The following is a 15,913-nucleotide window of genomic DNA, read 5'->3' as shown; positions in this document are numbered from 1 at the left end:
CACCTGCCATACTGCACCAACCAGACCGCACCGCAGCACCTGCCATACTGCACCAACCAGACCGCACAGCACCTGCCATACTGCACCCACCAGACCACACCGCAGCACCTGCCATACTGCACCAACCAGACCGCACAGCAGCACCTGCCATACTGCACCAACCAGACCGCACAGCAGTACCTGCCATACTGCACCAACCAGACCGCACAGCACTACCTGCCATACTGCACCAACCAGACCGCACAGCACCTGCCATACTGCACCAACCAGACCTCACCGCAGCACCTGCCATACTGCACCAACCAGACCGCACCGCAGCACCTGCCATACTGCACCAACCAGACCGCACAGCACTACCTGCCATACTGCACCAACCAGACCGCACAGCACCTGCCATACTGCACCCACCAGACCGCACCGCAGCAGCTGCCATACTGCACCAACCAGACCTCACAGCACCTGCCATACTGCACCCACCAGACCACACAGCAGCACCTGCCATACTGCACCCACCAGACCGCACAGCAGCACCTGCCATACTGCACCCACCAGACCGCACAGCAGCACCTGCCATACTGCACCCACCAGACCTCACCGCAGCACCTGCCATACTGCACCAACCAGACCGCACAGCAGCAGCCATACTGCACCAACCAGACCGCACCGCAGCACCAGCCATACTGCACCAACCAGACCGCACAGCAGCACCTGCCATACTGCACCCACCAGACCGCACCGCAGCAGCTGCCATACTGCACCAACCAGACCGCACCGCAGCACCTGCCATACTGCACCAACCAGACTGCACCGCAGCACCTGCCATACTGCACCAACCAGACCGCACCGCAGCAGCTGCCATACTGCACCAACCAGACCGCACCGCAGCACCTGCCATACTGCACCAACCAGACTGCACCGCAGCACCTGCCATACTGCACCCACCAGACCGCACCGCAGCAGCTGCCATACTGCACCAACCAGACTGCACCGCAGCACCTGCCATACTGCACCAACTAGACCGCACCGCAGCAGCTGCCATACTGCACCCACCAGACCGCACCGCAGCACCTGCCATACTGCACCAACCAGACTGCACCGCAGCACCTGCCATACTGCACCAACCAGACCGCACCGCAGCAGCTGCCATACTGCACCAACCAGACCGCACCGCAGCACCTGCCATACTGCACCAACCAGACTGCACCGCAGCACCTGCCATACTGCACCAACCAGACCGCACCGCAGCAGCTGCCATACTGCACCAACCAGACTGCACCGCAGCACCTGCCATACTGCACCAACCAGACCGCACAGCAGCAGCTGCCATACTGCACCAACCAGACCACACGGCACCTGCCATACTGCACCAACCAGACCGGACAGCAGCACCTGCCATACTGCACCAACCAGACCGCACCGCAGCACCTGCCATACTGCACCCACCAGACCGCACCGCAGCAGCTGCCATACTGCACCAACCAGACCTCACAGCAGCACCTGCCATACTGCACCAACTAGACCGCACCGCAGCAGCTGCCATACTGCACCAACCAGACCGCACAGCACCTGCCATACTGCACCAACCAGACCGCACCGCATCACCTGCCATACTGCACCCACCAGACCACACAGCAGCACCTGCCATACTGCACCCACCAGACCGCACAGCAGCACCTGCCATACTGCACCCACCAGACCGCACAGCAGCACCTGCCATACTGCACCCACCAGACAGCACCGCAGCAGCTGCCATACTGCACCCACCAGACCTCACCGCAGCACCTGCCATACTGCACCAACCAGACCGCACAGCAGCAGCCATACTGCACCAACCAGACCGCACCGCAGCACCAGCCATACTGCACCAACCAGACCGCACAGCAGCACCTGCCATACTGCACCCACCAGACAGCACCACAGCACCTGCCATACTGCATCCACCAGACCGCACCGCAGCAGCTGCCATACTGCACCCACCAGACCACACAGCAGCACCTGCCATACTGCACCAACCAGGCCGCACCGCAGCACCTGCCATACTGCACCAACCAGGCCGCACCGCAGCACCAGCCATACTGCACCAACCAGACCACACAGCAGCACCTGCCATACTGCACCAACCAGACCGCACCACAGCACCTGCCATACTGCACCAACCAGACCGCACCACATCACCTGCCATACTGCAACCACCAGACCGCACCGCAGCAGCTGCCATACTGCACCCACCAGACAGCACCGCAGCACCTGCCATACTGCACCAACCAGACAGCACCACCTGCCATACTGCACCAATCAGACCGCACCGCAGCACCTGCCATACTGCACCAACCAGACAGCACAGCATCACCTGCCATACTGCACCAACCAGACCGCACCACATCACCTGCCATACTGCACCCACCAGACCGCACCGACCAGGCCGCACCGCAGCAGCTGCCATACTGCACCGACCAGACCGCACAGCAGCACCTGCCATACTGCACCAACCAGACCGCACCACATCACCTGCCATACTGCACCAACCAGGCCGCACCGCAGCAGCTGCCATACTGCACCAACCAGACCGCACAGCAGCACCTGCCATACTGCACCAACCAGGCTGCACCGCAGCAGCTGCCATACTGCACCCACCAGACCGCACAGCAGCACCTTCCATACTGCACCAACCAGACAGCACCGCAGCACCTGCCACACAGCATCAACCAGACCGCACAGCAGCACCTGCCAAACTGCACCAGCCAGGTCGCACCGCAGCAGCTTTCATACTGCACCAACCAGACCGCACCACAGCAGCTGTCATACTGCACCAACCAGACCGCACCGCAGCACCTGCCATACTGCACCAACCAGACCGCACAGCACCTGCCATACTGCACCAACCAGACCGCACCGCAGCACCTGCCATACTGCACCAACCAGACCGCACCGCAGCACCTGCCATACTGCACCAACCAGACCGCACCGCAGCACCTGCCATACTGCACCAACAAGATCGCACCGCAGCACCTGCCATACTGCACCAACCAGACCGCACCGCAGCACCTGCCATACTGCACCAACCAGACCGCACAGCACCTGCCATACTGCACCCACCAGACCACACCGCAGCACCTGCCATACTGCACCAACCAGACCGCACAGCAGCACCTGCCATACTGCACCAACCAGACCGCACAGCAGTACCTGCCATACTGCACCAACCAGACCGCACAGCACTACCTGCCATACTGCACCAACCAGACCGCACAGCACCTGCCATACTGCACCAACCAGACCTCACCGCAGCACCTGCCATACTGCACCAACCAGACCGCACCGCAGCACCTGCCATACTGCACCAACCAGACCGCACAGCACTACCTGCCATACTGCACCAACCAGACCGCACAGCACCTGCCATACTGCACCCACCAGACCGCACCGCAGCAGCTGCCATACTGAACCAACCAGACCTCACAGCACCTGCCATACTGCACCCACCAGACCACACAGCAGCACCTGCCATACTGCACCCACCAGACCGCACAGCAGCACCTGCCATACTGCACCCACCAGACCGCACAGCAGCACCTGCCATACTGCACCCACCAGACCTCACCGCAGCACCTGCCATACTGCACCAACCAGACCGCACAGCAGCAGCCATACTGCACCAACCAGACCGCACCGCAGCACCAGCCATACTGCACCAACCAGACCGCACAGCAGCACCTGCCATACTGCACCCACCAGACCGCACCGCAGCAGCTGCCATACTGCACCCACCAGACCACACAGCAGCACCTGCCATACTGCACCAACCAGGCCGCACCGCAGCACCTGCCATACTGCACCAACCAGGCCGCACCGCAGCACCTGCCATACTGCACCAACCAGACCACACAGCAGCACCTGCCATACTGCACCAACCAGACCGCACCACAGCACCTGCCATACTGCACCAACCAGACCTCACCGCAGCACCTGCCATACTGCACCAACCAGACCGCACCGCAGCAGCTGCCATACTGCACCCACCAGACCGCACAGCAGCAGCCAAACTGCACCAACCAGACCGCACCACATCACCTGCCATACTGCAACCACCAGACCGCACCACAGCAGCTGTCATACTGCACCAACCAGACCGCACCGCCTGCCATACTGCACCAACCAGACCGCACAGCACCTGCTATACTGCACCAACCAGACCGCACCGCAGCACCTGCCATACTGCACCAACCAGACCGCACCGCAGCACCTGCCATACTGCACCAACCAGACCGCACAGCACCTGCCATACTGCACCCACCAGACCGCACAGCACCTGCCATACTGCACCAACCAGACCGCACAGCAGCACCTGCCATACTGCACCAACCAGACCGCACAGCAGCACCTGCCATACTGCACCAACCAGACCGCACCGCAGCACCTGCCATACTGCACCAACCAGACCGCACCGCAGCACCTGCCATACTGCACCAACCAGACCGCAGCACCTGCCATACTGCACCAACCAGACTGCACCGCAGCACCTGCCTTACTGCACCAACCAGACCGCACAGCAGCACCAGCCATACTGCACCAACCAGACTGCACAGCACCTGCCATACTGCACCCACCAGACCGCACAGCACCTGCCATACTGCACCCACCAGACCGCACAGCACCAGCCATACTGCACCAACCAGACTGCACCGCAGCACCAGCCATACTGCACCAACCAGACCGCACAGCACCTGCCATACTGCACCCACCAGACCGCACAGCACCTGCCATACTGCACCCACCAGACCGCACAGCAGCACCTGCCATACTGCACCAACCAGACCGCACCGCTGCACCTGCCATACTGCAAGAACCGCACTGAAGCACTCACACTACAGCACCCACAACGTATCGGGGCACCCGCCACACTGTACTAACCGCACCGCAGTACCCGCCACACAACACGGCACTGAGAAGAAAAAGTGGTGCAGTGATAATGGATGGACATCGTCATTAACAAATGTCTGCTTTTTACAGGTTTAAAAACAAAAGCAAAAAAAAAATCACAATAATAAGATATAGTGCAGCAAGGAGCCTGGTGTGACTATACCGCAGCGAGGAGCCTGGTGTGACTATACCGCAGCGAGGAGCCTGGTGTGACTATACCGCAGCGAGGAGCCTGGTGTGACTATACCGCAGCGAGGAGCCCGGTGTGACTATACCGCAGCGAGGAGCCCGGTGTGACTATACCGCAGCGAGGAGCCCGGTGTGACTATACCGCAGCGAGGAGCTCGGTGTGACTATACCGCAGCGAGGAGCCCGGTGTGACTATACCGCAGCGAGGAGCCTGCTGTGACTATACCGCAGCGAGGAGCCTGGTGTGACTATACCGCAGCGAGGAGCCTGCTGTGACTATACCGCAGCGAGGAGCCTGCTGTGACTATACCGCAGCGAGGAGCCTGCTGTGACTATACCGCAGCGAGGAGCCTGGTGTGACTATACCGTAGCGAGGAGCCTGGTGTGAATATACCGCAGCTAGGAGCCTAGTGTGAATATACCGCAGCGAGGAGCCTAGTGTGACTATACTGCAGCGAGGAGCCTGGTGTGACTATACTGCATCGAGGAGCCTGGTGTGAATATACTGCAGCAAGGAGCCTGGTGTGACTATACCGCAGCGAGGAGCCTGGTGTGAATATACCGCAGCGAGGAGCCTGGTGTGACTATACCGCAGCGAGGAGCACTGTGTAATTATACCGCAGCGAGGAGCCCAGTGTGACTATACCGCAGCGAGGTGCCCGGTGTGACTATACCGCAGCGAGGAGCCCGGTGTGACTATACCGCAGCGAGGAGCCCGGTGTGACTATACCGCAGCGAGGAGCCCGGTGTGACTATACCGCAGCGAGGAGCCCGGTGTGACTATACCGCAGCGAGGAGCCCGGTGTGACTATACCGCAGCGAGGAGCCCGGTGTGACTATACCGCAGCGAGGAGCCCGGTGTGGCTATACCTCAGCGAGGAGCCCGGTGTGACTATACCGCAGCGAGGAGCCCGGTGTGACTATACCGCAGCGAGGAGCCCGGTGTGACTATACCGCAGCGAGGAGCCCGGTGTGACTATACCGCAGCGAGGATCCCGGTGTGACTATACCGCAGCGAGGAGCCCGGTGTGACTATACCGCAGCGAGGAGCCCGGTGTGGCTATACCGCAGCGAGGAGCCCGGTGTGACTATACCGCAGCGAGGAGCCCGGTGTGACTATACCGCAGCGAGGAGCCCGGTGTGACTATACCGCAGCGAGGAGCCCGGTGTGACTATACCGCAGCGAGGAGCCCGGTGTGACTATACCGCAGCGAGGAGCCCGGTGTGACTATACCGCAGCGAGGAGCCCGGTGTGACTATACCGCAGCGAGGAGCCTGGCGTGAATTTGCTGCACCGAGGGGGTTGGTGTGAATACAATGCAGCCTGTGCCCACTTGGATGCCCGTTCTGATGCCCAGAAGCCGTCTGGTCCCGGCTGCAGTGACCTCAGTTAGATGCGGCCATCACTATGTATGTAATGCTGGTGTGAGATCAGCGACTCAATAACGCCCTCCAGTGCCCACTTTGATGCTCATTTTTGTGCCAGTTTTATCGTTTTTGCAGCATTATTAAGTATATTCACACCGGGCTCCTCGTTGCGGTATATTCACACCGGGCTCCTCGCTGCGGTATATTCACACCAGGCTCCTCGCTGCGGTATAGTCACACCGGGCTCCTCCCTGCAGTATATTCACACCAGGCTCCTCCCTGCGGTATAGTCACACCGGGCTCCTCCCTGCAGTATATTCACACCGGGCTCCTCGCTGCAGTATATTCACACCGGGCTCCTCGCTGCGGTATAGTCACACCGGGCTCCTCCCTGCGGTATATTCACACCGGGCTCCTCCTTGCGGTATAGTCACACCGGGCTCCTCCCTGCGGTATAGTCACACCGGGCTCCTCCCTGCGGTATAGTCACACCGGGCTCCTCCCTGCGGTATATTCACACCGGGCTCCTCCCTGCGGTATATTCACACCGGGCTCCTCCCTGCGGTATATTCACACCGGGCTCCTCCTTGCGGTATAGTCACACCGGGCTCCTCCCTGCGGTATAGTCACACCGGGCTCCTCCCTGCGGTATAGTCACACCGGGCTCCTCCCTGCGGTATATTCACACCAGGCTCCTCCCTGCGGTATATTCACACCGGGCTCCTCCCTGCGGTATAGTCACACCGGGCTCCTCCCTGCGGTATATTCACACCGGGCTCCTCCTTGCGGTATAGTCACACCGGGCTCCTCCCTGCGGTATAGTCACACCGGGCTCCTCCCTGCGGTATATTCACACCGGGCTCCACCCTGCGGTATATTCACTCCGGGCTCCTCCCTGCGGTATAGTCACACCGGGCTCCTCCCTGCGGTATATTCACACCGGGCTCCTCCTTGCGGTATAGTCACACCGGGCTCCTCCCTGCGGTATAGTCACACCGGGCTCCTCCCTGCGGGATATTCACACCGGGCTCCTCCCTGCGGTATATTCACACCGGGCTCCTCCCTGCGGTATATTCACACCGGGCTCCTCCCTGCGGTATATTCACACCGGGCTCCTCCCTGCGGTATAGTCACACCGGGCTCCTCCCTGCGGTATATTCACTCCGGGCTCCTCCCTGCGGTATAGTCACACCGGGCTCCTCCCTGCGGTATAGTCACACCGGGCTCCTCCTTGCGGTATAGTCACACCGGGCTCCTCCCTGCGGTATAGTCACACCGGGCTCCTCCTTGCAGTATATTCACACCGGGCTCCTCCTTGCAGTATATTCACACCGGGCTCATCCTTGTGGTATATTCACACCGGGCTCCTCCTTGCGGTATATTCACACCGGGCTCCTCCCTGCGGTATAGTCACACCGGGCTCCACCCTGCGGTATAGTCACACCGGGCTCCTCCTTGCAGTATATTCACACCGGGCTCCTCCTTGTGGTATATTCACACCGGGCTCCTCCTTGTGGTATATTCACACCGGGCTCCTCCCTGCAGTATATTCACACCGGGCTCCTCGCTGCAGTATATTCACACCGGGCTCCTCGCTGCGGTATAGTCACACCGGGCTCCTCCCTGCGGTATATTCACACGGGGCTCCTCCTTGCGGTATAGTCACACCGGGCTCCTCCCTGCGGTATAGTCACACCGGGCTCCTCCCTGCGGTATAGTCACACCGGGCTCCTCCCTGCGGTATATTCACACCAGGCTCCTCCCTGCGGTATAGTCACACCGGGCTCCTCCCTGCGGTATATTCACACCGGGCTCCTCCCTGCGGTATATTCACACCGGGCTCCTCCCTGCGGTATAGTCACACCGGGCTCCTCCCTGCGGTATATTCACACCGGGCTCCTCCTTGCGGTATAGTCACACCGGGCTCCTCCCTGCGGTATAGTCACACCGGGCTCCTCCCTGCGGTATATTCACACCGGGCTCCACCCTGCGGTATATTCACTCCGGGCTCCTCCCTGCGGTATAGTCACACCGGGCTCCTCCCTGCGGTATATTCACACCGGGCTCCTCCTTGCGGTATAGTCACACCGGGCTCCTCCCTGCGGTATAGTCACACCGGGCTCCTCCCTGCGGGATATTCACACCGGGCTCCTCCCTGCGGTATATTCACACCGGGCTCCTCCCTGCGGTATATTCACTCCGGGCTCCTCCCTGCGGTATATTCACACCGGGCTCCTCCCTGCGGTATATTCACACCGGGCTCCTCCCTGCGGTATAGTCACACCGGGCTCCTCCCTGCGGTATATTCACTCCGGGCTCCTCCCTGCGGTATAGTCACACCGGGCTCCTCTCTGCGGTATAGTCACACCGGGCTCCTCCTTGCGGTATAGTCACACCGGGCTCCTCCCTGCGGTATAGTCACACCGGGCTCCTCCTTGCGGTATATTCACACCGGGCTCCTCCTTGCAGTATATTCACACCGGGCTCCTCCTTGTGGTATATTCACACCGGGCTCCTCCTTGCGGTATATTCACACCGGGCTCCTCCCTGCGGTATAGTCACACCGGGCTCCACCCTGCGGTATAGTCACACCGGGCTCCTCCTTGCAGTATATTCACACCGGGCTCCTCCTTGTGGTATATTCACACCGGGCTCCTCCTTGTGGTATATTCACACCAGGCTCCTCCTTGCGGTATATTCACACCGGGCTCCTCCCTGCGGTATATTCACACCGGGCTCCTCCTTGCGGTATATTCACACCGGGCTCCTCCTTGCGGTATAGTCACACCGGGCTCCTCGCTGCGGTATATTCACACCGGGCTCCTCGCTGCGGTATAGTCACACCGGGCTCCTCCTTGCGGTATATTCACACCGGGCTCCTCGCTGCGGTATACACACCGGGCTCCTCGCTGCAGTATATTCACACCGGGCTCCTCCCTGCGGTATATTCACACCGGGCTCCTGGCTGCGGTATATTATTATTGTGATCTTTTGTTGTCAAATCTGTACAAAAATATAAATAAAAAAAAATTGAGAAATAAGAAACCAACTTCAGCCTCCTAATGTCTCCGAGCGCCACAGAGAACGTGTAACACTCAGGTCACAGCCCTCTTGACTGCTCATAGACAGAGCTCAGCAGCGCCCCCAGGAGCTGACGCCACACATACCCTCTGCAGGGTTTGATCAGTGCAGCAATGTCTGAACGAGCCATCGATGGACAAACAGGTCACCCAGCTCTCCCAGAGGCCAGAACTACGGCCAGGAGCAATCAGGAGAGGGATCCCCGAATCATCAGGCGGCTCTGAGCCCACTGCACCCGAGACAGCCATGTACCGGACCCCTGAGCCGCCGTCTGCTGAGCCGTGTATCTAATCCCATCCTGTGTGATACTGACTGCTGAGCCGTGTATCTAATCCTATCCTGTGTGATACTGACTGCTGAGCTGTGTATCTAATCCTCTCCTGTGTGATACTGACTGCTGAGCCGTGTATCTAATCCTCTCCTGTGTGATACTGACTGCTGAGCCGTGTATCTAATCCTATCCTGTGTGATACTGACTGCTGAGCTGTGTATCTAATCCTCTCCTGTGTGATACTGACTGCTGAGCCGTGTATCTAATCCTCTCCTGTGTGATACTGACTGCTGAGCCGTGTATCTAATCCTCTCCTGTGTGATACTGACTGCTGAGCCGTGTATCTAATCCTACCCTGTGTGATACTGACTGCTGAGCCGTGTATCTAATCCTATCCCGTGATACTGACTGCTGAGCCGTGTATCTAATCCTCTCCTGTGTGATACTGACTGCTGAGCTGTGTATCTAATCCTCTCCTGTGTGATACTGACTGCTGAGCCGTGTATCTAATCCTATCCCGTGTGATACTGACTGCTGAGCTGTGTATCTAATCCTATCCCGTGTGATACTGACTGCTGAGCCGTGTATCTAATCCTATCCCGTGTGATACTGACTGCTGAGCTGTGTATCTAATCCTCTCCTGTGTGATACTGACTGCTGAGCTGTGTATCTAATCCTCTCCTGTGTGATACTGACTGCTGAGCTGTGTATCTAATCCTATCCCGTGTGATACTGACTGCTGAGCTGTGTATCTAATCCTCTCCTGTGTGATACTGACTGCCGAGCCGTGTATCTAATCCTATCCTGTGTGATACTGTCTGCTGAGCCGTGTATCTAATTTTCTCCTGTGTGATACTGACTGCTGAGCCGTGTATCTAATCCTCTCCTGTGTGAGTCTGCTGAGCCATGTATCTAATCCTATCACACAGGAGAGGATTAGATACACGTCTCAGCAGTCAGTATCACACAGGAGAGGATTAGAAACACGGCTCAGCAGTCAGTATCACACAGGAGAGGATTAGATTCACGGCTCAGCAGTATCACAGGATAGGATTAGATACACGGCTCAGCAGTCAGTATCACACGGGAGAGGATTAGATACACGGCTCAGTAGTCAGTATCACACGGGATACTGTCTGCTGAGCCGTGTATCTAATCCTATCCTGTGATACTGACTGCTGAGCCGTGTATCTAATCCTCTCCTGAGTGATACTGACTGCAGAGCCGTGTATCTAATCCTCTCCTGAGTGATACTGACTGCAGAGCCGTGTATCTAATCCCATCCTGTGGGATAGTCTTCTGAGCCCTGTATCTAATCCCATCCTGTGTGATACTGTCTCGGCGTGGTGGTGCTGACATTTGGGGGTTGGTGTAGTGTGGTACGCTACGGCCTCGGTGACCCGTTTAATCGCTTGCAGCCTCCGCCGCTTCCCCCAGGTCCCGATGCCGCAGGCAGTAATAACGCGGTAATTATAATGTGGTGGGTCAGGCGACGCGCCGGGCGCTGCCAGTGTCGGTAACCGCCCTCCGGCACATGTGGAATCTGTTACCAGGATTAGGCCGGTCACAATGACGCAGCGCGGGGACGTCTGCTGCACAACAGGGCGGAATAATCCTGAGGTCACAGCAGCGACCTGAAATGACTGAGTGCGACCTGGAGACGAGGAAACAGCGCAAAGACCAGCACAAGACCACAGAAGCCGAAGACATGTACAGGACCACACGTGTGATATTACACGGGGGAGCGTCTGTATTACACGTGTGATATTACACGGGGGGAGCGTCTGTATTACACGTGTGATATTACACGGGGGGAGCGTCTGTATTACACGCGCGACATTACACGGGGGAGCGTCTGTATTACACGTGTGATATTACACGGGGGGAGCGTCTGTATTACACGCGTGACATTACACGGGGGAGCGTCTGCATTACACGCGCGACATTACACGGGGGAGCGTCTGTATTACACGCGTAACATTACACGGGGGAGCGTCTGTATTACACGTGTGATATTACACGGGGGGAGCGTCTGTATTACACGCGTGATATTACACGGGGGGAGCGTCTGTATTACACGCGTGACATTACACGGGGGAGCGTCTGCATTACACGCGCGACATTACACGGGGGAGCGTCTGTATTACACGCGTAACATTACACGGGGGAGCGTCTGTATTACACGCGTGACATTACACGGGGGAGCGTCTGTATTACACGCGCGACATTACACGGGGGAGCGTCTGCATTACACGGGGGAGCGTCTGTATTACACGTGGGATATTACACGGGGGAGCGTCTGTATTACACGCGCGACATTACACGGGGGAGCGTCTGTATTACACGCGTGACATTACACGGGGGAGCGTCTGTATTACACGTGTGACATTACACGGGGGAGCGTCTGTATTACACGCGTGACATTACACGGGGGAGCGTCTGTATTACACGCGTGACATTACACGGGGGAGCGTCTGTATTACACGCGTGACATTACACGGGGGAGCGTCTATTACACGCGTGACATTACACGGGGGAGCGTCTGTATTACACGCGTGACATTACACGGGGGAGCGTCTGTATTACACGCGTGATATTACACGGGGGAGCGTCTGTATTACACGCGTGATATTACACGGGGGAGCGTCTGTATTACACGCGTGATATTACACGGGGGAGCGTCTGTATTACACGCGTGATATTACACGGGGGAGCGTCTGTATTACACGCGTGACATTACACGGGGGAGCGTCTGTATTACACGCGTGACATTACACGGGGGAGCGTCTGTATTACACGCGTGACATTACACGGGGGAGCGTCTGTATTACACGCGTGATATTACACGGGGGAGCGTCTGTATTACACGCGTGATATTACACGGGGGAGCGTCTGTATTACACGCGTGATATTACACGGGGGAGCGTCTGTATTACACGCGTGATATTACACGGGGGAGCGTCTGTATTACACGCGTGATATTACACGGGGGAGCGTCTGTATTACACGCGTGATATTACACGGGGGAGCGTCTGTATTACACGCGTGACATTACACGGGGGAGCGTCTGTATTACACGCGTGACATTACACGGGGGAGCGTCTGTATTACACGCGTGACATTACACGGGGGAGCGTCTATTACACGCGTGACATTACACGGGGGAGCGTCTGTATTACACGCGTGACATTACACGGGGGAGCGTCTGTATTACACGCGTGACATTACACGGGGGAGCGTCTGTATTACACGCGTGACATTACACGGGGGAGCGTCTGTATTACACGCGTGACATTACACGGGGGAGCGTCTGTATTACACGCGTGACATTACACGGGGGAGCGTCTGTATTACACGCGTGACATTACACGGGGGAGCGTCTGTATTACACGCGTGACATTACACGGGGGAGCGTCTGTATTACACGCGTGACATTACACGGGGGAGCGTCTGTATTACACGCGTGACATTACACGGGGGAGCGTCTGTATTACACGCGTGACATTACACGGGGGAGCGTCTGTATTACACGCGTGATATTACACGGGGGAGCGTCTGTATTACACGCGTGATATTACACGGGGGAGCGTCTGTATTACACGCGTGATATTACACGGGGGAGCGTCTGTATTACACGCGTGATATTACACGGGGGAGCGTCTGTATTACACGCGTGATATTACACGGGGGAGCGTCTGTATTACACGCGTGATATTACACGGGGGAGCGTCTGTATTACACGCGTGATATTACACGGGGGAGCGTCTGTATTACACGCGTGATATTACACGGGAGAGCGTCTGTATTACACGCGTGATATTACACGGGGGAGCGTCTGTATTACACGCGTGATATTACACGGGGGAGCGTCTGTATTACACGCGTGATATTACACGGGGGGAGCGTCTGTATTACACGGGGGAGCGTCTGTATTACACGCGTGATATTACACGGGGGAGCGTCTGTATTACACGCGTGATATTACACGGGGGAGCGTCTGTATTACACGCGTGATATTACACGGGGGAGCGTCTGTATTACACGCGTGATATTACACGGGGGAGCGTCTGTATTACACGCGTGATATTACACGGGGGAGCGTCTGTATTACACGCGTGATATTACACGGGGGAGCGTCTGTATTACACGCGTGATATTACACGGGGGAGCGTCTGTATTACACGCGTGATATTACACGGGGGAGCGTCTGTATTACACGCGTGATATTACACGGGAGAGCGTCTGTATTACACGCGTGATATTACACGGGGGAGCGTCTGTATTACACGCGTGATATTACACGGGGGAGCGTCTGTATTACACGCGTGATATTACACGGGGGGAGCGTCTGTATTACACGGGGGAGCGTCTGTATTACACGCGTGATATTACACGGGGGAGCGTCTGTATTACACGCGTGATATTACACGGGGGAGCGTCTGTATTACACGCGTGATATTACACGGGGGAGCGTCTGTATTACACGCGTGATATTACACGGGGGAGCGTCTGTATTACACGCGTGATATTACACGGGGGGAGCGTCTGTATTACACGCGTGATATTACACGGGGGGAGCGTCTGTATTACACGCGTGATATTACACGGGGAAGCGTCTGTATTACACGCGTGATATTACACGGGGAAGCGTCTGTATTACACGCGTGATATTACACGGGGGAGCGTCTGTATTACACGCGTGATATTACACGGGGGAGCGTCTGTATTACACGCGTGATATTACACGGGGGAGCGTCTGTATTACACGCGTGATATTACACGGGGGAGCGTCTGTATTACACGCGTGATATTACACGGGGGAGAGTCTGTATTACACGCGTGATATTACACGGGGGAGCGTCTGTATTACACGCGTGATATTACACGGGGGAGCGTCTGTATTACACGCGTGATATTACACGGGGGAGCGTCTGTATTACACGCGTGATATTACACGGGGGAGCGTCTGTATTACACGCGTGATATTACACGGGGGAGCGTCTGTATTACACGCGTGATATTACACGGGGGAGCGTCTGTATTACACGCGTGATATTACACGGGGGAGCGTCTGTATTACACGCGTGATATTACACGGGGGAGCGTCTGTATTACACGCGTGATATTACACGGGGGAGCGTCTGTATTACACGCGTGATATTACACGGGGAAGCGTCTGTATTACACGCGTGATATTACACGGGGGAGCGTCTGTATTACACGCGTGATATTACACGGGGGAGAGTCTGTATTACACGTGTGATATTACACGGGGGAGCGTCTGTATTACACGCGTGATATTACACGGGGGAGCGTCTGTATTACACGCGTGATATTACACGGGGGAGCGTCTGTATTACACGCGTGATATTACACGGGGGAGCGTCTGTATTACACGCGTGATATTACACGGGGGAGCGTCTGTATTACACGCGTGACATTACACGGGGAGCGTCTGTATTACACGCGTGACATTACACGGGGAGCGTCTGTATTACACGCGTGACATTACACGCGTGACATTACACGGGGAGCGTCTGTATTACACGCGTGATATTACACGGGGGAGCGTCTGTATTACACGGGGAGCGTCTGTATTACACGCGCGACATTACACGGGGAGCGTCTGTATTACACGCGTGATATTACACGGGGAGCGTCTGTATTACACGCGTGATATTACACGGGGGAGCGTCTGTATTACACGCGTGATATTACACGGGGGAGCGTCTGTATTACACGCGTGATATTACACGGGGAGCGTCTGTATTACACGCGTGATATTACACGGGGAGCGTCTGTATTACACGCGTGATATTACACGGGGGAGCGTCTGTATTACACGCGTGATATTACACGGGGGAGCGTCTGTATTACACGCGATATTACACGGGGGAGCGTCTGTATTACACGCGTGACATTACACGGGGGAGCGTCTGTATTACACGCGTGATATTACACGGGGGAGCGTCTGTATTACACGCGTGATATTACACGGGGGAGCGTCTGTATTACACGGGGGAGCGTGACAGACACTGCCCCCCCAGAGCACCGCATACCCCGGAGCCCCGGACACAACCCCCC

General features: G+C 57.2%; 1 protein-coding gene across 1 annotated transcript in view; it reads right to left on the bottom strand.

Annotated features, from left to right (window-relative positions):
- Positions 1-15,913, bottom strand: part of HAO2 (hydroxyacid oxidase 2) — a 56,251-nt gene that overhangs the window by 40,282 nt on the left and 56 nt on the right. The window lies entirely within an intron of this gene.

Source organism: Dendrobates tinctorius, unplaced genomic scaffold (genome assembly GCF_039654945.1).
Source record: "Dendrobates tinctorius isolate UK_male_01 unplaced genomic scaffold, ASM3965494v1 ptg000054l, whole genome shotgun sequence".
NCBI classification, from domain to species: Eukaryota; Metazoa; Chordata; class Amphibia; order Anura; family Dendrobatidae; genus Dendrobates; species Dendrobates tinctorius.
This window is presented reverse-complemented; position numbering and strand designations above follow the sequence as displayed.